This window comes from Fukomys damarensis, unplaced genomic scaffold (assembly GCF_012274545.1).
Source record: "Fukomys damarensis isolate Sample0158 unplaced genomic scaffold, DMR_v1.0_HiC HiC_scaffold_23, whole genome shotgun sequence".
Taxonomy (NCBI): Eukaryota; Metazoa; Chordata; class Mammalia; order Rodentia; family Bathyergidae; genus Fukomys; species Fukomys damarensis.
Genome location: NW_022900935.1, coordinates 63,353,362 through 63,374,804, shown reverse-complemented (window position 1 = coordinate 63,374,804; position 21,443 = coordinate 63,353,362). Strand labels below are relative to the sequence as shown.

At 51.4% G+C, this 21,443-nt stretch overlaps 1 long non-coding RNA gene across 1 annotated transcript; it reads left to right on the top strand.

Annotated features, from left to right (window-relative positions):
• The first annotated feature begins 3,563 nt into the window (after positions 1-3,563).
• Positions 3,564-9,216, top strand: LOC104858391. The gene is made up of 3 exons (XR_779136.2): positions 3,564-3,739; positions 5,169-5,253; positions 9,007-9,216. It is a non-coding gene; the product is annotated as an uncharacterized LOC104858391 (long non-coding RNA).
• Positions 9,217-21,443: the final 12,227 nt, after the last annotated feature.

Sequence of the window (21,443 nt, the reverse complement as noted above, 5' to 3'; positions counted from 1 at the left end):
GACACACACACACACACACACACACACACACACACACACACACACCACACACACACACACATCCTGCCCTCTGTCTCCACACCTGAGACACAAAGAACTTGAAGATGGTAAATGTTTAAGGATAGTTCAGGTTGAAAACTATAATTCAAGTAAAAGAAGAAGGAGGAGGAGGAGGAGGAGGGAGAGGAGGAGAAGAAGAAAGAAGCTGGCCATAGGCTGACTCACAGCCTGAAAGTTCAAGAGTGGGCTTGACCTATTTCATGGCATTGTGACATTCAGAGACCACCTCCAGCCAGTGATTTTGTTCATGGCCCATACAAGCACTTGGAGGAGCAGCTCCAGGCTTTTGAAAGGCAGCAAGCCTCTGTGACCAATGAGAGTCTGGAAATTCAAGGACAAATATTTTTCATTTGGGGCATCCAATTACCATGGCATGTGATCAACTTGCCACTTGGGCCTACAGTCCCAATTTCCAGTGTCCCCAACTCCCTATGAGCAGGGACGTTAGCTTCCCATAACAACTCTAAATAAGATAATTTAATCTTGAAAACAAGTGCTGCGAGCATGCAGGAAAACACTTCTGACTGACACTATGAAAACAGGGTAGGGTTATTGATAGTAACTTGCCTGCAGAGCCTCTTACAGTCACATTGCAGAATGTGAACGGGGAGGTGTTTATAAGCTGAGTGCCCCTAAAACAACCTGGCTGGTGGGCAAAGTCCGGCTATAGATTCACAGATGGAGATGAGCAGGGCTGGGGATTTGGCTCAGCGGTTCCACCACCTGCTTCGCAAGCACAAGGATCCAAGTTTGATCCCCAGTACCAAAAAGAAAAAACAAAAACCAAAAAAAAACAAAGATTTGCCTGGATGCAGGCCAAACTGGAGCAGGCGCAGAAGCGACAGAGATGAGCAGGACCTTCCAGGTGTAGCTCTGATCCAAACCAGCAGAATGACCTTCGACCCGCCTGACAGAGGGAGGGGGCCTTGTCCTTACTGTAAGGCTTCTAGCCCTAAAACCCAGGCTGCTTGGAAAGCAGAAGCCAAAGATACAGCAAAGTAAGAGAACAAATATAAGAACCTGAGGCCAGCTATGGCGGCACACACCTAGAGTCCCAGCACTTGGAAGGCTGAGGCAGGAGGAGGAATCGTTCCAGAACAGCCTGGGTTACACACTGAGTTCAAGGCCAGCCTTTGCGTGCACTAGTGCCAGCTGCAGGGTTAGAAAACAAGGGCAGGCGGCAAACCATAGTGTTAAGTCACACGCAGCAGAAGTCAAGGAGAGAGGTAGGGAAGAGCTGGGGCGGGAAGCAGGTCTAGAAGAATGGCTCAGGCAAATGGCCTTCTGACCAGGAAGAACGGAGGAGTCTGGACCTGCTCAGCCTTGGGCTCAGCGTCAGCCTCTGCTGGTGAAGGAACCGAGCGAGGCGCTCTGCGGCAGCCGGGATGGGCTGCGATCCATCCTCCAGTATTGCAGATTCTCTGCTAAATCAATCAAGGGCACGGAATGTGTTTTGTCATCAAGAACGGGGAATGAGGATGGAGGTCAGGGAAGGGAAGACAACCGGGTGCTGCACTGAGCTATTGTTTTCCATGCAGGGAGACCAGCCAGCTCCTTCCCAGAGAAATCTGTGCTTAGCTTAAAAGAAACCAAAATAGATACACAATACTTCCCTTTTGTCTGAGCATTACTACTCTGTTTTTAGCGATATGGGAGCCAGCCCTCTGCGGGTCACATGATTTGTTGACAGAGGTGAGAAGAGGGAGGCGAGGGTGCTGGGCCTCAGGCTCACCTTCCTTGGAGGCTGCTGCCTCCTCTCTGCTTCTCATCCCTCTAAAAATATAGCGACATCCATGTGTGTGACTTCCACCTTCCGGCGTGTCTTTCTACCTTATTTGACAAAAAGCGTGTAGATGGTGGCATACAGAAGGAACGTCGTTCCCATTTTTGTTTGTTTGGTTGATTTTGTTGGTACCCAAGATCGAACCCAGGACCTTGCACTTGCAAGGCAGGCAGTGAAACCACTGAGCTACATCCCCGGCCCCTCATTCCCATTTTTAAAGGGTAGCTACCCCCTACGCAGTAAAGGGACCATAGTGAAAACTGCCTCGCCTTGGATAAACTTCACCCGTTACCCTCATCTCTTCCTTCAGAACTTAGTGTTTTTTCATGGCCCAAGTTCCAAAGAGCCAGGGCGAGACAGAGCCAAGAAGGAGACCCATCAAGGCAGGGGTGGGGGGCAGAAGTGAATCCTTAACAAAAACCGGACCTGCCCTGTGCCTTCTCCTTCTCATTCTGTGGGTTCTTTCCCGTGGGGGCTGTTTAGAGGGAAGGGAAGAGACTCTCTGGGGAGCTGTGAGCTTAGGGCAAGGAGCTGCAAGGGAAGGTGCCCCACCCCAGCCTCCTCGAGATCTGGCTCCCATCCTGGGGGTCCTGACCCTCTAGGGGGGTCTCATCTCCAAGAAGTTTGTGGACCAGACGGCACTGTCCACAGCCCTCAGGAATTCTTTGTGGAGAAGGGACAAAGGCCAGCATCTTCACAGGTCATAAGCTCTGTGAGCAGGGACAAGCTCCTCCCTCCCCAGGACCCTGGAGATGTAGCCACAAAGACAGGGTCTATGTCCTCCACAGATACGGTGCTCAAAGAGAAGAGAAGGTTTTAGGATTGAAACTATATTGAGGAAATTCGTTATCCAATAAAAGCATCCAAACTGAATTTTTATAACCTTTTATTTTAATAATATTGCCTACAATAAGATTATGCCTTTATGAAAATACAAATAATATAACCGTCTCCTTTTAAACTCCTTTGTTATTTTATGTAATATTTACATAGCATCAGTGTTTCCCAGCCTCTGTGCTGAACACGAGATCCTGGAGCGTGGCTCACCCAAGAGTTGCCTCTGCTGTACACAGAGAGATTAGAGAAGTACGCCTGTAGGTAAAATGCTAAAAACCTGAGCCAGGCACGGTGGCACAGATCTGTAAATACTAGCTACTGAGACTGAGGGAGACTGAGGCAGGACGGTCACAAGTTCAAGTTCTCTTAGGGAGACCCGGACTTAAAATTTAAAAAAAAAAAAACAAAATTAAAAGCTTGGGGATGTGGCCCAGTGTAAAGGCTCTGGGTTCAATGCCCAGTACCACCAAAATGATGATGATGATGATGACGGTGATGATGATTAATGAGTGTGGGTACCAAGCCAAGTTCTTTTTTTTTATATATACTGGGGATCAAACTCAGGTCCTTGGGCTTGCAAGGCAGGCAGCAGAACCACTGAGCTAAATCCCCAGCCCCAAGCCAAGTTCTTTTAATGAGAATTAACTCATTTAATTTGCCACAATAACTCCAGGTAAAAAATTCCAATTTGTAGGAGCTTTGGGCAGAGTTCATTGGTGGAGTGCCTGCCTAGCGTGCGCAAGGCTCTGGGTTCTATCCCAGCTCCGGGGGCAGCTCCTGTTTTAGATTTATTTTACCAGGAAGGAAGTTGAAGCAGAGAAAATTAATTAACTTTTTTTTTTTTTTAGACAGTCTCAAAGTTGCCCAGGCTGGGCTTGTTCTCACAGTCCCCCTCCTCAGCCTCCAGAGTGCTGGGATCGCAGGCCTGTACCACCACTCCCGGCTCTTCAATGACTTTCTCAAGATCTGTCTGCTGGTCAGAGCTGGGCAAAGGCTCCCATCAGAGAAAGCTAATGTGAGTTGCAGGTCCTCAGGGGACAGCACACTGCCAAGCACAAGGTAAGGACTGCTGCTGGCCTGAGGCCAGCAGCTGGGAGCTCGCTGCATCTGCTCCCGCTGGGAGTCAAGGGAGGAGGGCTGGATTTGGGGTCTTTTTGTTTTGTTTTGCAGCCCTGGGGGAGGAACCCAGGGCCTTGCACTTGCGAGCAGACACTCACCACTGAGCTGCGCTCCAGCCCAGGACTAGGTTCCAATTCTCACCCTGGCACTTTGCCCTGCGACTCTGGGAGAGGAGCTGGACTGTAAAAATTTGACTCAACGCTCTTACAAGGGCTGGACGTGTAGCTGAGTGATAGAGTGCTGGCCCTGGGTTCAACCCCCAGTACCACACACACACACAAGACACCATTAATCAACTTAACTTTTACCTTATTCCTATCTACAAAGATCTGATTTCCAAATAAGGTCACATTCAGAGGTACCAGGACTTAGGGCTCAGGCATCTGCTTCGGGGAAATATGATTTGGCCCACAACAAACAAAAGGTGTGGGTTGTGTGTGTGTGTGTGTGTGTGTGGTGCTGGGGTGAAACCAGGTCCTAGTGTGTGCTAGGAAAGTGCTCGTCACTGAGCTACATCCCTAGCGCCAAAGGTATGAACTTTTCAGTGGTTCCTGGGCTCTCTCCAGACGCTTCCATGAAAATCTGATGTCATCCGTCTTCCCATTATGAGCACCGGTGGTTTAATTTCTCCCTTAGTTTTATTCTCTGGAGTTTTGCAAATTAGATAAAGGAACAATAGGAACTTGTTTCTGTTTGGGGATACACTGCACAGGAAAAAGACTCAGACAGTGCACACAGAGCTCAGGACTGGCATCGTCTATCAGAGCTGGAAGACGATGGAGTCTGGACAAAGCTCCGGCTGGAGCCCTAGGGAGGGGCCAAGGCTTCGCGGCTGTCACGGGGCACCAGCATCAAGAGCTTGGGAACAGTGAACTGGCCTTAGATGCCTGCATCACAGCTCTCCCCTTGTAGAGGGCAAATATCGGAAAAGAAAAAGAAAAAAAAGTAAAAAGGACACAAATTTCCATGTAGCCCCCTGAAACTGATGCTCCTGGCAAGGAGGATGCCGTTGGCTTTCTGCAGACAGCCCAGCTGCCAAGGCCCAGCCGTGTCTGGTCTGTCTGTCACCACGGCAGGTCAGGACTGATGGTCACAGGGGAGGAGCACACCAGCAGGCACCCAAGAAGCCGAGGCAGAGCAGCCCCACTGGCCGGCGGTGCAGTGCATCTGCTGGTGCTCCGGCTGGGTCCCGCCCCTGTGAGTTATGTGTGCCAGCTGCCTGACCCAGCACCATCCGTCCCGAGCTGGAGATCTGTCAGCTGGGAAGAAATCTGTGAATGTAATTTATATTCTCAATTTCTGTCAGAGCTGTGGTGGTTATTTTCCCCCCATAACTCTCCATCTTCCTCCCGTATTTTCCCTCCTCCAGTTTTTAATCAGCGGGCGCTGTCAGGAGTGAACCTGAAGTCCTGCCCTCTTCCCTCCACGCGGCTCCTTCATGGTGATGAGCGCAGGTGAGGAGTTGCAGCCTCAGGTCCCAGAGTTCATGTTTCCAATGCTCGTTTTTATTACCTTCAAAGGAAAGTGATTGCTATGGTGATCGCCTTCTTAGATCCACCTATTCCTGTCGTTTATTTATTTGGAGTACAGAGCTGAGTTTTTATGCCTCTTCCTCCTCCTGCCCCTGAAAGCAGAGAGGAGGGGCAGCAGGAAGACGAAGGCTGTGGCCCCCATGGCAGTTCCCAGGCCCCTTGCACAGCAGAATCATCTTCTTCTGCCAGCATCGCTGGATACCACAGCCTGGGAAACCCATAAAGAATAAAGGTTTACCCAGCTCCTGGTCCTAATGCCAGAAAGTTCAAGATGGGGCAGCTGCATCAGGAGAGGTCACTGCTGCTGGTGGGGACTCTGCAGAGTCCTTAGGTGGTACAGGGTGTCACCTGGTGAGACAGAGCAAGTGTGCTAGCTCGGGAGTCTTCCTCACTGCTGTCACCATGGAGCCTGCCCTGATGGCCCCTAATAACCCTAAGCTCCCAAAGGCCCCACCTCCAAATACTGTTAGCATTGGATCTTGGCGATTAAGTTGCCAACACATGAGATCTGAATGCTGGTGTGTCGGAGACATGCAGTCCCCAAAGAGACGGTCACCCCTCTGCTCCTGTCAGTGTATAAAGCATCCCCTTCCTCTCCTCCTCTGATGCGAGGTGGAAGAAGGCTTTCCTGGGGGGTAGTTCAGTAACTCTCACCTATAGCCCAATTAAAAGTATAGAAAGAAAATAAAATAGAAACAAGAGGAAAAAGCAAATGGTGGCCAAGCTGAGCTCCACTGGACCAGAGGTTTGGTTTGATTTTGTGCTGTTAGAGATGGAACCCAGGGCCTCATGCACGCTAGGCAAGTGCTGTACCACTGAGCCAACCCACAGCCCCTGTGGGTCTTTCTGATGGCAGAGAAGAGCTGAGCTCTAGGAGGACTCAGAAACTTCCAGAAGCAGAGGCAGCATCAGGGACCTGAAATTGTCTAATGCTGATGGCATCATCAAGGCCAAAGCCCACGTGTCTTTGGCCCAAGGTTCCTGCTCAGAGGGTGACCCTGGGCCCTCTCTCCCCCTCACTCTTCAGCGTGGCCACGCAGCGCACAGAACAATCCCCCAGGCCTGGTCACTAGGTCCAGTCTGAAGGTTGAGTTTCTCAGGAGCCACTTAAAAGACAACGTAGATTTGGGCCAGGGATTTAGCTCAGGGATGCCATCACCCACCTTAGAAGTACAAGGTCCTGAGTTCAATCCCTGGTACCAAAAACAAACAAACAAAAAAGATAACTAAAAGAGAAGGTGGGCCTTACCACCCTCCTTTGTCCCTGACCCTGTCGGGTCTGTGGCCTGGGGCAGGGAGAGGTCAAGTCACTCACCCTATCCCACCCCTAAACCTTTGCGATTGTTGTCCCCACTGCCTGGAATGAGCTTCTTCCAGACACCCACACACCCATTCTCTCACCTCCTTGAGGTCCCTGTTCATGTCAGCACTCAGAGGAGCCTTCCCTGACCACTCCCCAGAGGATCACTTTGGCAGCCAGGCACAGTGGCACAGGGCTACAATCCCAGCTGCAGGGGAGGCTGGGGCAGGCGGACGACCATGAGTCTAGGACACCCTAGGCAGTTTAGTGAGACTCTGTCGCAAATAAAAAGGAAAAGGGCTGGGGGTGTAGATCAGAGGTAGAGCCTTTGTCTAGCATTCCTGAGCTCTAGTTTCTTGCTTCAGTACTAAAAAATAAAGGAAAGAAAAAGAAAAAGAAAGGGAGGAGGAAGGAGGGGGTGATTAAGGAAGGGGAGGGAAGGAAGGATGGAGGAAGAGAGGAAGGAAGGGAAAAAAACAATTTTGATCCCCTCCATGCCCTCTCGTTACCACCTTCATGGCCACCTGGCATACCTCCTACTGACTGTGCCTCTATCTGTTCTGGAAGGCAGGGACTTGGTGTGTCCTGGCCTGTTGCAGTTCTTATGCCTGTCACAAAGGAAAATGGAGTCACTGAAACAATCTCCCTTAAAAGAAACTTCTTGAATTGGATGACCCCATGTGTTTGGGAGACACGCATGCCTCACATGGGGACCCAGTGTCCCCAAACTGTAGGTGCTTTATGGCTAAGGAAAGAGGAGAAGGTTTTATTGGGAGCATGGAGAGAGATGGTGGACAGCCAGCACCAGCTCCTAATTATGTGGAGCCAAGAATGGGCTGGTAGATGTGGTGGGCTCCGCCAGAAAAGCTGGGCCTGGGGATCCTGGGCAAAAGCAGGGCCAGTTTGGGAACAGGTGACAAAGTGAGGCACAGTTTTGAGGGTCCGCTTGGGAGGGACCAAGGGAGCATAGGTCACAGACACTGGCTGTCCTCTAGGGTCCCCGAAGAGGAGGAAAGGCTCTATCCTAGAGCTCGGGCATCACTCCTCTCCATAGACAGAACTCCAGGGCTTGAGCCAGCAATCCTGGGATTCCTGGGTTTTCAGCCTCAGAGTGGGAGTCACATCGTCCCCTTCCCTGCTTCTGATGTCTTCAGATTTGCACACACATGTCCTACCGCCGTCTCAGGTGTCCAGCCTGCACACTGCCTGTTGTGGGCTTCTCGGCCTCCTTAACTGAATGATTCCTCTAATTAGTACGGATATGTACCCCTATTCATCTCTCTTTCTGGGAAATCCTGTTACACAAATGGAATTTGGCACAGGAAGTTGGGGTCCTGTGGACACAGGTGGACAGGAAGAAGATAAGGAGAAACTGCTGTTGCATAGGTTGTGACATTTGTACGGCAATGGCGCATCACGCTGTGCGGTCACAGTGGCCCATCAAGCCAGCACCTGTACTACCGTCTGAAAGAAACCTTCCCTCCAAAATTCAGGTTGGAATGTAACCAGCAGTGTGACAGTATCCGTTTAAGAAGTGGGCTCTTGAAGATGTAGGTAAAGGCTAATATGTATTCTGTACATGATTTTCACCAACGGTTCTGGTTCATAAGCCTCTGTCCTGGGCAGGCCGTAGAAACTAGGATTTCTCTTCCTCAAAGCAAGTCAGAGAAACTAGTCTTCCTCCGCCTTTAGTTGAAAGCAATTCTCTGTCCCACTTTGTTCAGTGGTAGGTCCAGATGGTGAGGACCTGCCCCCTTTCCAGAGAGGTCCGGCCCATGCCCCTCAGTGAGGCATGCTGCCCACAGAGGCCAAGACAGGCCTGGCAGGGCCCCACCCAGGCTGTCAGCATAAGGTGTATGATGCGGTCTCCAGTAACACCCCGAGGGACCGCGGAGGACAGGGAGCTTCACCCTTCCCTTGTGGTGTCCTTTACACCACCTGTGTGTGCCCCTGAGTCTTTTGGCTGCTCGAGCAATTGATTGTACAAAGGAGTTGTGTAAACCCCAATTCACGAGATGCCATTGAGAAACACGGTGAATATTAAAAATTGTTTTTTAGGGCCCAGCATTTAGTTCAGTGATTCTGTCGCCTGCCTCGCAGGTGCAAAGTCTGGAGTTCAATCCCAGGTACCAAAAAAAACCTTGTTTTTTATTACACCAGAAAACATTACCATGAATCCCCCTTAAAATATTTTCCCTCACACTGGAGACACTATGCCATTGTTCTTACCACTTTCTGAAGCAATTCTGGAAGTGTTTCCTGTCTTTATGAAATGTGATGAAAAACGTGGTGAACACTGCTGCCGAGAGCCATCGTAACGGAAACGCCCGCTTGTAAAAACCAGTCCTTATCTGCTGTGTCCTCGTCCACCTTAGTCACTGGCTCTGACACCCTGAGACTCCTGCCTCTCAAATCAGAAATGACCATGACAAGGAAACGTTTTGAACTGATTCAAGAAAACAAGGCAGCCACAACAACACGTCCAAAGACACTCACGAAGGAGGACTTCCAGACCTGCTTCAGAAGGTGACAAGAATGACAGCATAGGTACGTTCGAAGCAAGAGGCAGTATTTTGAGGGCAACTAAGGACAAAGTGTCTTTTACTGTAATAAATGTGTTAATTATAATATTCACCATATATTTCGTCCATGTATTTCTAGCTAGTGGCCGGAAGCACAGGGAAATCAATCACCTGAGACCGCATGGCTGGCATCCGGGGTGGTTCTCTTGGGGACTGGCCCTCCCTCTGTGCCACCCAATGCCTACTCCAGGTTGATAGTGCCAGCACTGAGCTGGACCAGAGAACACCCAGTGTCTACTGTCCCAGCTTTGATGGCTTGTTCGCACGTGTTTGGGGGTCACTGCAGTGTGACAGCACAGGGAGAACAGTGTGGTTTTCCTGACAAAAAGGCCCTTGACAGAAGGGCTGCAGGGGTAGGGGTGGGAGGTTTGCCTCTCTGGCTGTCCTCCATGTGAGCACCAGAACAGCAAGGTGCCATCTTGGAAGCAGACCCTCATCTGACCCCAAACCTGCAGCACTTTGATCCTGGACTTTCCAGCCTCAAACTATAAGAAATAGATTTCTGTTCTTTGTAAACTACCCAGCCTCCGCACAAATGGACCAAAGACACCACCTTGTCACACACAACGTGTGCCCACATTCTCGGCCTCAGCACTACTGACATTTTGAGCCAATGATTTTTATCTTTAATTTACAATTTAGCACCTTTTAAAATGTGCTAAAATATATGTAACATAAAATTTGAAACTTTCATTGCCCAGCTCAGTGGTACTAAGGACATTCACACGATTGTACAACCATCCCTGTGACAGATCCCCAGAACCCCTCCTCTTCCCAAACTGAAACTGTCTGCACTAAACAATCCCTCAGCCCCCTAGACACCCTCATGCATCACCGCTATGATTTCAACTACTCTGGGATCTCACGTAAGTGAAGCGACATGCTGTTGCCCTTTGGCTTATCCTACCTGTTTCCACATTTCGCTCGTGCTGCAGCATTGTCCTCACCTGTTTTGTGCTGCTGTAACAACACAGACTGGGTCCATTTATTTTTTGTTGTTGTTTTGGTACCAGGGATCGAACTCAGGACTTGGAGCTCGTGGGCCCTGCAGTGGAACCACTGAGCTAAATCCCTGGCCCCAATCCCACTCACAGTGCTGGGAGAGGCTGATGACTTCACCATCTTCCAAAGACCCCACCTCTTAATGCCATCACAGCAGCCTTTAAGTTTCAACACCTGAACTTCAGAGAGGCCACATTCAAGCCACGGCGAGCATGTGTCAGAATTTCCTTACTTTTGCATAATACTTCAAGGGAATGATCCTTTACTACGGCACTGTCCTGGGCACTTGGTGTGTTCTGCAACACCCTAGGCTCCGCCCAGGAGAGGCCAGTAGCAGCATCTCCCTCTCGATCACAACAACCAAAAATGTCTCCAGACTTTGCTCCGTGCTTCGTCCAGCCCCATTAGAATCCCCACTCTGCACCTCATGTGGGAAGTCAGCTGACAGCTCCTGTAGGTACCGGAGCTCCCCAGGAAGCAGCCATGCCCCAGCAAAGGGAACTAGTCTCCAGCATGGAGAGGGAGGCTCCCCAGCCCAGTCACAGACGTAGCCTGTGCATTTCACGTCAGTCACAACAGTATCAGGACAGAATCTGGGAGCCTGAGGCAGGAGAAATGTAAGTTCGTGCCCAGCCTGGGCAACTTAGGAAAACCTTGTCTCAAAAGAAAACATTAAAAAGGGGTGGAGGGTATAGTTCAGTTCACAGGCCATGTTTCAATCCCCAGTGCCAGAAAAAAAAAAAGTAGGGCAGATTGCCACATGGCCGAACATTTTTTCTAAACGATAAGGAAAGACCCTCCGCCTTCTGCAACACACATGAAGCACGTGGCAAGCCTGCTTGGCCCTCACCACCTTCCACAAGCCCAACACGGGCCTCTCAGCTCACGCCTCACATCTCCTGCTCAGAGTCAAACCTCAGGAGGTTTGAGAAGCATATAAAACTCAGATGGTCAGGCCTGCTTTGCAGAAAACCCCAAATTCAAGGAAACCTTATAGCGTAATCCATAAAACAAACATACCTCCAAACAGAGCAATTCTGGCAGTGCGGGCAGCCGACAGCCACAACTTGGGCACCGTTTCAGCAGCACGCTTCCTCCTCCGGCCCTGCCAATCCAGCTCAGTTTGGATCCACAAACATTCCATGTTTCAGCTCCAGCCCCAGCCCCGCAGAGCTCTACTCACACCCATCAGACTCAGAGAGAGGGTTTTATTTCCTAGCACGCCTGGAGGAAAGAAAGGTGAATTTGTAGGGGATTTAGGAGTGAACAAGATACCCAGACCTCTGGGGATCCCTGGCAAAGAGTGAGTTTTGTTTGCTGAAGCAGGGTTCGCTGAGCATTGATGAGGAGTCAGCGAATCCTGGACTTGGGACCAGAGAGATAGATCAGGGAAAACAAAGCTCCCTTCCAGGGCAGGAGGAGCTGCCACTGTTTCCTCTGGAGCAGCCATATTTGCCGCATTTTTTTGCCCTCTTTGTGTCCTGCCCTTGTGTGACTTGCAGCTTTTTTTTCGTGAAGGTGGAACATCCTTCTCCTCACCCTGACTACAAGTCTGATCTTTTCTTTCTTCCTCTCTCTCTCTTTCTTCTCATGTTTTTATTTCTCGTGGTATTGATTGAACCCAGGATCTCACACATGCCAGGAAAGCACTCTACCGCTGCACATCCTCAGTTTGTTTTTGGTTTTTTTTTCAGTTTTGAGACAGGCACTCCCTAAATTGACCCCAAGATGGCCTCAGACTTGTGATCCTCCTGCCTCAGCCTCCCCAGTAGCTAGGATGATAGGCATGCACCAAACCGTACCAGGGCAAGTCTGGTCCTGAGGTTGGTTTGGGCCAAAGAGCATCAACAGAGTAGCAAGTCAGGGACTTGAAAATGCACATGTGAGTCTGGACCTGCGCCTGTGTGTCTGTGTTGCTGCCATCACCAGGGTGAGAAGCGGGAGCTGCTGCCCACTGTGAGAAGCATCACACCCACGGGAAGGGGTGGTGCCACATGCTGCCAGGGAGTTACGGGCTGGCTTGTGATGGTCCTTATGGTGCCGCAGTGGACAATCGAGAATCGGGCTAAGGTGTGTGTGGTGCCTCGCATGCTCGCTGCCTGGTGCACAGAACCTGCTAACCAGGGCGGATGAGGGGCCCTCTGCCCCCCACACGTTGGCACCGTGACTTTTCTGTGGCGCTGGCGAGCGCCTCTTTCCCAGCAGGACTTGGGTGGCCCAACTCTGAAAAAACCCAGAATCAGTTCTGGATCCAGCTCCCTAGGAACTGTTTTATGACAGTCTCCCCAGATCTGCTTATGACCATGGGACTAGGGGCAGGCCTCAGTTAAGGGGAGGACAGGGTCCTAGCTCAGAGGATGTGTGTCAAGGAGGCCCATGGGCTATACCCACTGAGGGCAGGGGAGGGACACTCAGACCCCGGCTGGGTCTACTTTAGGGAGGGCCATGCTCCCCAGCCCTGTGGCTGCACCCTCTCTGGCCCCTTCCCAGGCAGGGGGCTTCCTCCTGACCACTCCCACTCTGGGATCCCTCCTAGTGGCCCTGCTCTCCACACCTTCCATCTTTGCTCCACCCTAGGTGACCAGTTCTGCACAGACTTCTGCTTTCCCATGTTCACAGAAGCACAGCCAGGTGGGGCAGCCAGGTGTCCATCCACAGATGAGTGGGTAGCTGAGATGCAGCTGTCCATACACTGGAATAGCGTACAGCTGTGAAAAAGTGCAGCAAAGTGGTAGAGGACTTAGCTGGCATGAGTGTGGCCCTGGGTTCCATGCCCAGCATGTGGAGAATAAAAGGCAATTCTGGCACCTGCTACAACACAAGTGGCTTCTGAGGATACTGCTCAGTGAAACACGCTGGATACAAAAGGACAAACAGGACAGGGTTTACTTACTGGAGGTTCCTAGAGTGGTCGAATTCCTGGAGACAACAGGACGTCGTGGTGCATGCCTGTAATCCTAGCACTTGGGAGGCTGAGGCAGGCGGATCACCATGAGTTTGAGGCCAGCCTGAACTACGTAGCGAGACCCTGTCTCAAAAAAAAAGAAAACAAAAGAAAAAAAGGTTGGCTGGGGATTTAGCTCAGCGGCACCAGGCCTGCCTGTCAAGCCCAAGGTCCTGAGTTGGATTCCAGGTACACACACACACACACACACACTCCCAGAGACAGAAGTTGGAGGAGTTTGCTGGGGCTGGGAAAGGGAATGGGAGCTGTTTAATGAGGACAGAGCTTCTGTGGGGAAGATGAAAGTTCTGAGGACAGTGCTGAATGCCTCTGAGCTGAAAACTTGGACATGACCAAAATTGTGTTACATTAAACGGTAAGTCGGATGTTGCACACATCTCCCTATGTTTCTAACACATGTCCTGCTTGTGTTCCAACTTCTTGAACCCAGCTCCCACCTGGCTATTGACACCCAGAGTGACCCGGGGTCTCGGGTGTGCTCCCTGCTTTGTGCTTCTGTCTCCTGGATTCAGCAGGATTCTCCAGCCCCGCGTGGCTTTAACTCCCATGGAGGGATGACCGGTGGTGCCCGGGCAGAGAGAGGGAGGCAGCTCCCCACAGAGCAGCAGCTGCAGGCTGTGAAGGGGCTGGGGCGGGTGTGCAGGTGGGAAAGGCTCGGTGGGAGGGAGCGTGCGCGTGGAGGATTCGCAGTGCATGCCGTGGAGCTGGAGCAGGAGGATTTGTTTGGATGGAGAAGGAGGGTGAGAACAACAGGGCAAGTGAGAGGGAAAGACAGTCCAAAGGTCAGGGCGGGTGGGCGAGAGCTGCCGGGCCCAGAAGGTGGAGTCCTGGCCCCACTGCTGTCTCTACCTCCCCATCTGCTCTGAGCCTCTGCTAGCTCTGCAGAGGACGGCCTGGCATCTGACAGAGCTGCCGGTCACGACCTGCTCTGCAGAGCGTCCCATGTGGCGGAACCCACAAAACCTGGGTCGGAAGCCTGGAGGAGCTGGGCCCTGCTGACAGCCACCTGAGCGGTCTTGGGGGAAGAGCCCTCTCCTAGGGGCCCTGAGTTGGCCATGACCTCCTGAGGGACTCGGATCCGAAGAGGTCGCTGTCACACCCAGGCTCTGACCCAGGACCGGTGTGGTAACCGCTGAAGTGGAGTCTTTTCTTCGGTTGTTTTTGCTTTTGCAGTGCTGGGAAGGGAAACCACGCACTGGGCGAGCTCTCTGCCACTGAGCCACACCCTCAGCCTGAAGTTGTTTTGAGTCCCTCAGGTCAGGGGCCTGTTACACAGCAGTAGGTAACGATCAGTGGTTGGCTTCTCCGCCCAGGCCTGGGCCCCATCTACTCTCGGGCAACTTCACCCCGTGGTCACTCAGAGACTGACTCTCGCCCTCTGTCCCGCACTGTTGCCTGCTGTGTCGCCCTCTCCTGCCCTCCTCTAGTCACATGAGCATGCATTATCACCACACTGCTGTCTCGGGCTCCTCCGCTCTTTCACAGGACTGTTCCCGAGCTCTCCGGACACTGGGGATGCCTACCAATCGGCTATGGGCTTACTTGTGCATGCAGGGATTGCTGCTAAGGCTGCACACCTGCGGGCTCAGCTCTGGACCGCAGTCTGGTCTCTGGGAAGAGACTGGGTGCGCTGATCTCTAGGCTCTTGCAGCTACATTTGCACTGGAGACGTATATAGCTCAGTGTGAAGGCCCTGGGTCTAATCCCCAGCACGGATGAAAAAGAACTTAGCTGTAAGAGTTTGCCAGGCTAAAGAGGACAGAGAGGACCGGCTGTAAATCAGGAGCCCTCGTGACACCAAGATCCATTAATCCTTCAGAAGATTTGCTCCCTCTTAGTGCTGAGAGAGAGAGAGAGAGACAAGAAAGCCTGTCCCAGCTTTCCTGGAGGCTCTGGCACCACATCAGAAGCACCTCGGGGCTTCACGGGGACCCTCTGGGGTGTTGGGGACATCAGTGCCCTCCCCCAGCCTCATCACTTGCAGCTGCACCAGCCCCAGCCCCAGGGCCTTGTCACCAGTGCTCCCGCCTCTGCCTGTTCCCAGACTGTAACTGGGTAAAGAGGCTGATTGCGCTTTTTGGAAGACAAAATGAGCCACCCCCATAACATGTTTGATCTAAATGATCCCCAAGACTGGAAGTTCCCTGAAAGCCAGTGCCACCTCTGCCCTCTGGCACTTAGGGACTTGACATGGCATGTAGGAGGGATGCCTGGGGGCCTGGGAGTATGGATGGATAACCGGCTGGGTCATGACGAGACACACAAATAAATGAATCTTGGACCAAAAAACTTTGCTCAGAATTCACAGCTGTCCAACCATATAACTGATTATGTTAAATGGGGGAAAGGACAGTTCCTTTTTTTTACTCTCCCCATAAAGTTGTTGTGAGAATAAAAGTAAATGATATAGCCAGGTGTGGTGGCGCACACCTGTCATCCCAGCACTCAGGAGGCTGAGGCAGGAGGATCGCTGTGAGTTCGAGACCAGCCTGGGCTACATAGTGAGTTCCAAGTCAGTCTCAGCTACATAGTGAGACCCTGTCTCAAAAAACAAACAAACAAACAAACAAAGTAGATGATATAAGCAAAAGTTCTTGGGCTACTAATACAGAATTATGCCGATAAAATGAAGTAGTATATGAAAGCCAGTGCTGCCTTCAGTCTAACCTAGGAAATGCTTCCAGAGGAGATGTTGACTCATGGAATCACTTCTAGCTCCTCTTGTAAGACACAGCACCCTCCTGGCTCTTAGAGGTGGGATTCAGAACCACTGAGTCTCCATCACATTCACCACCTCCCCTGAGACAGAAGGTGGGTGTCGTGGGCAGTTCTTTCTCCCACACATCTGGGCCTTGCCCCTTATACAGACTCTGAGCTTACAGAGATCAGGGCTGCATCTGGACCACAGGGGAAAGTGGGTCACTAGTAGACATGCAGAGACCTGCTGCACAGGCTTCCGCAAAATGGCCCGATCAAGCTGCGCATGGTGACACACACCTGTGATCCCAGAGCTCTGGGAGGCTGAAGCAGGAGGATAGCAAGTCTGAGCCCAGCCTGCGCAACTTAGTGACTTAGGGAGACCCCGCTGAAAATTTAAAATTTTAAGAGGGGCTGGGGATACAGCTCAGACAAAGGCCCTGGGGTTCAATCTCCAGGGTCACAAAAAATAAATAAAGTGCACCTTCATCATACAAGTTTATAAAAAGATAACAATGAAGAAGCAATAGAGGGAAACATCATGCACCGACTGTGTCTTTCCACACTTCTGAATTGAGACATTGACGTAGGGAATGGTGCTTTACTCATACATCTGTCTTAGTTTCTTTTCTCATTGCTGAGACAACATGTCCGACACCCACAAGTTAAAGAGAGAAAAGATTTATTTGGTTTACAATTTGTAGAAGTTTCAGTCCATAGGGCTGGCTCCAAGGCAGAGCGGCACATGGCAGAGGGGTAACAGTTGTTGGTGAACCAAAGGTACCAAAAGCAACAAGGGACCTTAATACCATCTTTCTGCCCTTTTTATCTTATCCAGACTACTTAGGGCAGACCGCACTCACAGCCTTAATCCCAGTGCCCTCCATCCTAGCATTGCACTGAGACTCAATCCCAGGGTCACACACCCTAGATCCAGCCACCTCTGAGAAAGCCCCACCTATGACTGCCTGTGGCTTTGGGGAGACATCTGGACACAGCCATACAGCACCTATTTGGCGTGGGGGTGGAGCAGGCCCTACTGGGGATCGAACCCGGGGTCTTTATACTGAGCTACTTCCCCAGCGCTTTTTAGTTTTTGTTTTGAGTCAGGGTCTCACTAATTTACTATGTTGCCCAGGCTGGGTTTAAATTTGCAATCCTGCCTCAGAGAGCTAGGATTACAGGAATGTGTGCCCAGCCCAGCTTTTGAGGATGGGTTTGAGCAGTTGTGAGAAGGGAACAGGGAGGGGACGGGACTGTGACCCTCCAGTGTGCGAGAGCCCTGCAGTGACCCCGGGATGAAGACGGCCCTGGACCACAGATGATGAGGGTGGCTATGACGAGCCCAGGCCTGCTCACCTGGAAACACCTGAGGCAGGCCTTGGGGGTCCTCATCCCCTCCCCTCTGTTTTCTTTTCACGTCTCCTCTCCCACCTTGGATGGGGCCAGGTCCTCGCTGGAGGCAGGAGCAGGATTTGGGGCTCCCCTGCCCTGTCCTCTTTCTCCCCACTCGGGGTATCGTCAGCTGAGGCCACTGCCCACCAGGGAGACAGAGCGCCAGCTCCTGTCACATGTATACCAGGCCTGGTCCTGGCACGGGGCCCTGGGACCAGAAGGGAAGGTGTGACTGTCGCAGCAGGCGCAGGCCTGTCCTCAGAACACAGCCCCCACCCCATGTGCCAGCATACATGTATACCAGGCCTGGTCCTGGCACGGGGCCCTGGGACCAGAAGGGAAGGTGTGACTGTCGTCCTCAGAACACAGCCCCCACCCCGTGTGCCAGCGTCCCCCACTGCAGGGCTCACTAGGGGACAGGAGCCAGGGACACAGTGGCAGTTTTTATGCATGACAGCTCTATGAAAAGGGCATAGCATTTACTTTGCAAATCTGAGACTGGAGATTGGTGAACTGACCAAAGTGGGTAAATATCAAGGGTTAAAACACAGGTCCCCGCGTCACTGTCCCTTAGGCTGAGGTGCATACATCATCCTTTAGAAAGGACAGGAGCTGAGGGTCAGGAGGAGCTCGGCAGTATTCAGCTCCTAATATCACAGTCACATACTTCAGGAATGCGATGAAACAGTTCTATTTTAGCCCCATATGGTTCCCAGGAGCTGGACCCCAAATGATCTCTAATTATTACAGAATCTCTGATTTCTGGGCCAGTTTCCAAACCCATTATTATGGCTGTTCATCAGAGCGAGACCCACGGACAGATCATCAGAGAAGCCAGGCCAGAGGAGAACAGGATGTCTGGAGAGCTCCCGCGATGGGTTCAGCCTCCTCATTGCCTGGAGGACATGGGAGGCCCTGTGACCTGAGCTTGAGACAGTTAGATCCAGGAGCAGAGAAGGTGCTCTGACCATGGGGTTCTAGGCCACTTCTGGATTTCTGGCTCCTTCCCCATAAGTCCTCCGCTGGAGAGAGCACCACCCACCAGAGGCCACTCAATATGGGGCAGGGTCTTGTCTTTGGTTGTCACATGGCTGGGGACAGCAGTGACTCTGAGGACACAGGAGTCGGAGGTGCCAAATGCTGCACAGTGAGCTGTCAGTTACTTTTGCTTATCAACTTGGCCATGCTTCGGTACCTAGCTGTTGGGCCAAACACCCATCTAGATTTTTCCACGATAGTCTTTCTAGAGGAGATTAAGGTGTGGATCACTGTCCTGAGTAACACAGCTCAAGTGTAGGTGGGCCTTGCCCAATCGGGTAAAGGCTTTAAAGCAAAGAGCTTAAGGGATTCAGGCAGCCTTTGGCTTCAGGCCTGAAAACACTGACACCTTCAGGAATGTCCAGGCTGCTGACCACCCTTCAGACTCTGTACTCATAGCCCCCACCGTCAAGAGAGCCGATCCCTTAAAGTTCATCTGTGTGACTGTGCATGTGCATGTTTGTCGTGTGTGTGTGTGTGTGTGTGTGTGTTCGTGCACCCTAAGGCTTCTGTCCCTCAGAAGAGCCCTGACTGATGCTCTCACCCTATAGACATGACTGTGGTCCCCAGAGAGCTGCTGCAGGGTGACCTGGGCTGGTCCGGACCAGGTTTAAATCCAGGGCCTTTGGACTTAGCTACATCCCTAGCCCCTTAAAAAAATGTTTGCTTTTTTTTTTTTTTAATTTTGAGACAGGGTTTTGATAAGTTGCCAAGTTGCTCAAGCTGGGCTCAAACTTGCGATCCTCCCGCCTCAGGCTCCCAGAGTGCTGGGATTACAGGTATTTGCCATCACATCTGGATTGAGTCTCTTTCTTTCTGCCTCTAAAAATGAAGGAACAAGATAAGAGGCGACCCTACATTAAAATTCTGTGATCAGTCATGAGGAGCTACCCCGAAGGCAGTGTATTCTGGCACATAGAAGAAATGCTGTTCTGGCACTGACTGACCACCCGGCCCCTTCAAAACTGGCCAGCATACCTGCCCTCCTGCCCTGGGCCTCCCGGAAGCCATCAGCCCCTTGCCAAACTCTGGCCTCCACTGTTCTTCCCGCACCTCCCAGACAGGATCAGAGCTTGTTGTTAAATCAGTAAAACTGGATTGCTCAGGGCAACAACAAAATTTATATACTGTGAAGGCCCCGGGTGGATTTCCGGCCCAAGTCAGGCTGTCCTGGAGGTGTTTGTTCAGAAACCCCAGAGCACAGCCTTGCTCAGAAGCCCAGACGTTCACCGAACAGGGGGAGTCCGGAGGGGACGTGGGCTGAGCTGACGGAGTTCTCTTCCTGGAGAAGCTGCTGAGGTGGGTGGGCGCGTCAGGAGTCCCAGGAAGAGGGCTGCAGACGGGCCTGGAGTTCAGAGAGCTGCAGTTGGAAGGGCCAGAGAAAGTTAACGTTTTTAATTAAAGAATGTGTGCTGGGGTTTTCCCAGTGTAAGCACCAAACTCAGTAATCCATGCTACAGAGTCCAGCCTCCCTGCGCTGGGCTCCGGGACCCCAGGGCACTGCCAGGGTGAGAGAGTCCCTGAGGGCAAGGGGTTTGTGATCAGGTCACTGCTCGTCACAAAAGATTTCCAATTTTTTCTTTAAGGAGAAAGGAAAAAGTGGCCCATAATCTTCCTCACTTTGATGAACTTCTTTCTGATCTTTTCACTATGCTTAAAGGCTTCTGTGTTGTCTTGTTTTGTTCTGCAGTGCTGGGAGCGGAGCGGAGGGTCTCATATAAGCTAGGCAAGTGCTGCAGCGCTGAGCAACATAACATTCCCAGCCCAGAATGTTGTTTTCTTTGTGGGTCTGATGTGGATGTGACCATATCCACAAAGTACAATTTGGTACTCGGCCGCAAACATATTATTTCCATATTATTTAGAAGTCTTCAGAAAGGTGAAAAAATAGCCAGAGTATATCTGTAATCTCAGCACTCTGAGAGACTGAGGCAGGAAGATCACAGATTGGAGCCCAGCCAAGGCAGTTTGGCAGCAGAGTGAGACCCTGTCTCAAAAATAGATAAATAATAAATAAATAGGGCTGGACATGTAGCTCAGTGTGAGGCCCTAGGTGATCCTTGGTACTACAATCAATCAATTATAAAGGGACTTATCTTTTCGGTGATGTCCTAGTATTCTATTAAGTAGCTATTCCTATCATTGATCGTCTTTCTTTTTTTTTTTTTTTTCAGTCCCCATCCCTTTCACTGTTTTGAGACAAGATCTCGCTAAATTGCTCAGGCTGGACTCAAACTTGCAATCCTCCTGCTGAGGCCTCCCAAGTCACGGGATTACAGGTGTGCCTGGCTTCTTCTTCCTGCATTCTGAGCTCCACCCACCTGGGATGAATCCACGGGGTGACTGTCAGTGCCGTCTCCCTGAGCTCTCCCAGGGGACCCTGCGTCAGTGCCCAGAGCCTGGAGGGACTGCGGCAGGACCCACGGGCAGGGAGGAGCTGGAAGCCAGCCCTAATGCCTGGAGATTCGCTCCAGAAGGGGGACAAGTGTGTTTACCTTTGGGAGGTTTTGTCTTCTGATTATTACTCTTAATCTTGGCAAAATATCCATAACAATAATATTTGCCATCTAAACCTAAGTGTACACGAAGTAGCTACGCTATCATTTGCCATCATTCTTCCTTGTTTTTCTTTAGATTTTGGTCCTGGAGATTGAACCCAAAGCCTTGACACCGAGCTACATTCCCCGTGTCTTTCATCACTTTGGAACAGACTCTGCGTCAGCACATTCACCTTATCATGCAATCATCCCCACCGTCTACTTGAGGGACGATGTCATCGTCCCAAACTGAAACCGTGTCCCCATTGAACGGCTCCCGGCGGCCTTCTCACAGGCCCTGGCAATCCCATTGTATTTTTTTGTCTCTCTGAATCTGGCAGCCTGAGGGACCTCCTAGAGGGCCACTTTGCTCTGTGGTTTTAGTGGCTCTGGGACAAGTGGAGAGGCAAGTGTGACCTTGTCCCCGTGTGGAAAACCCAAAGTCCGATGGCGCAGGTGGCTCTGAGGGTTGCTGGCGATTCCCTCTGATTCCTATGCAGTCTCTCACACCTTCCTCTGCCCCTTCTTGCCCTCAGACACAGGTGTCCCCGGGGCTTTCTATCTGCCAGACCAGCTCCCGTCAGCTGTCTCACAGC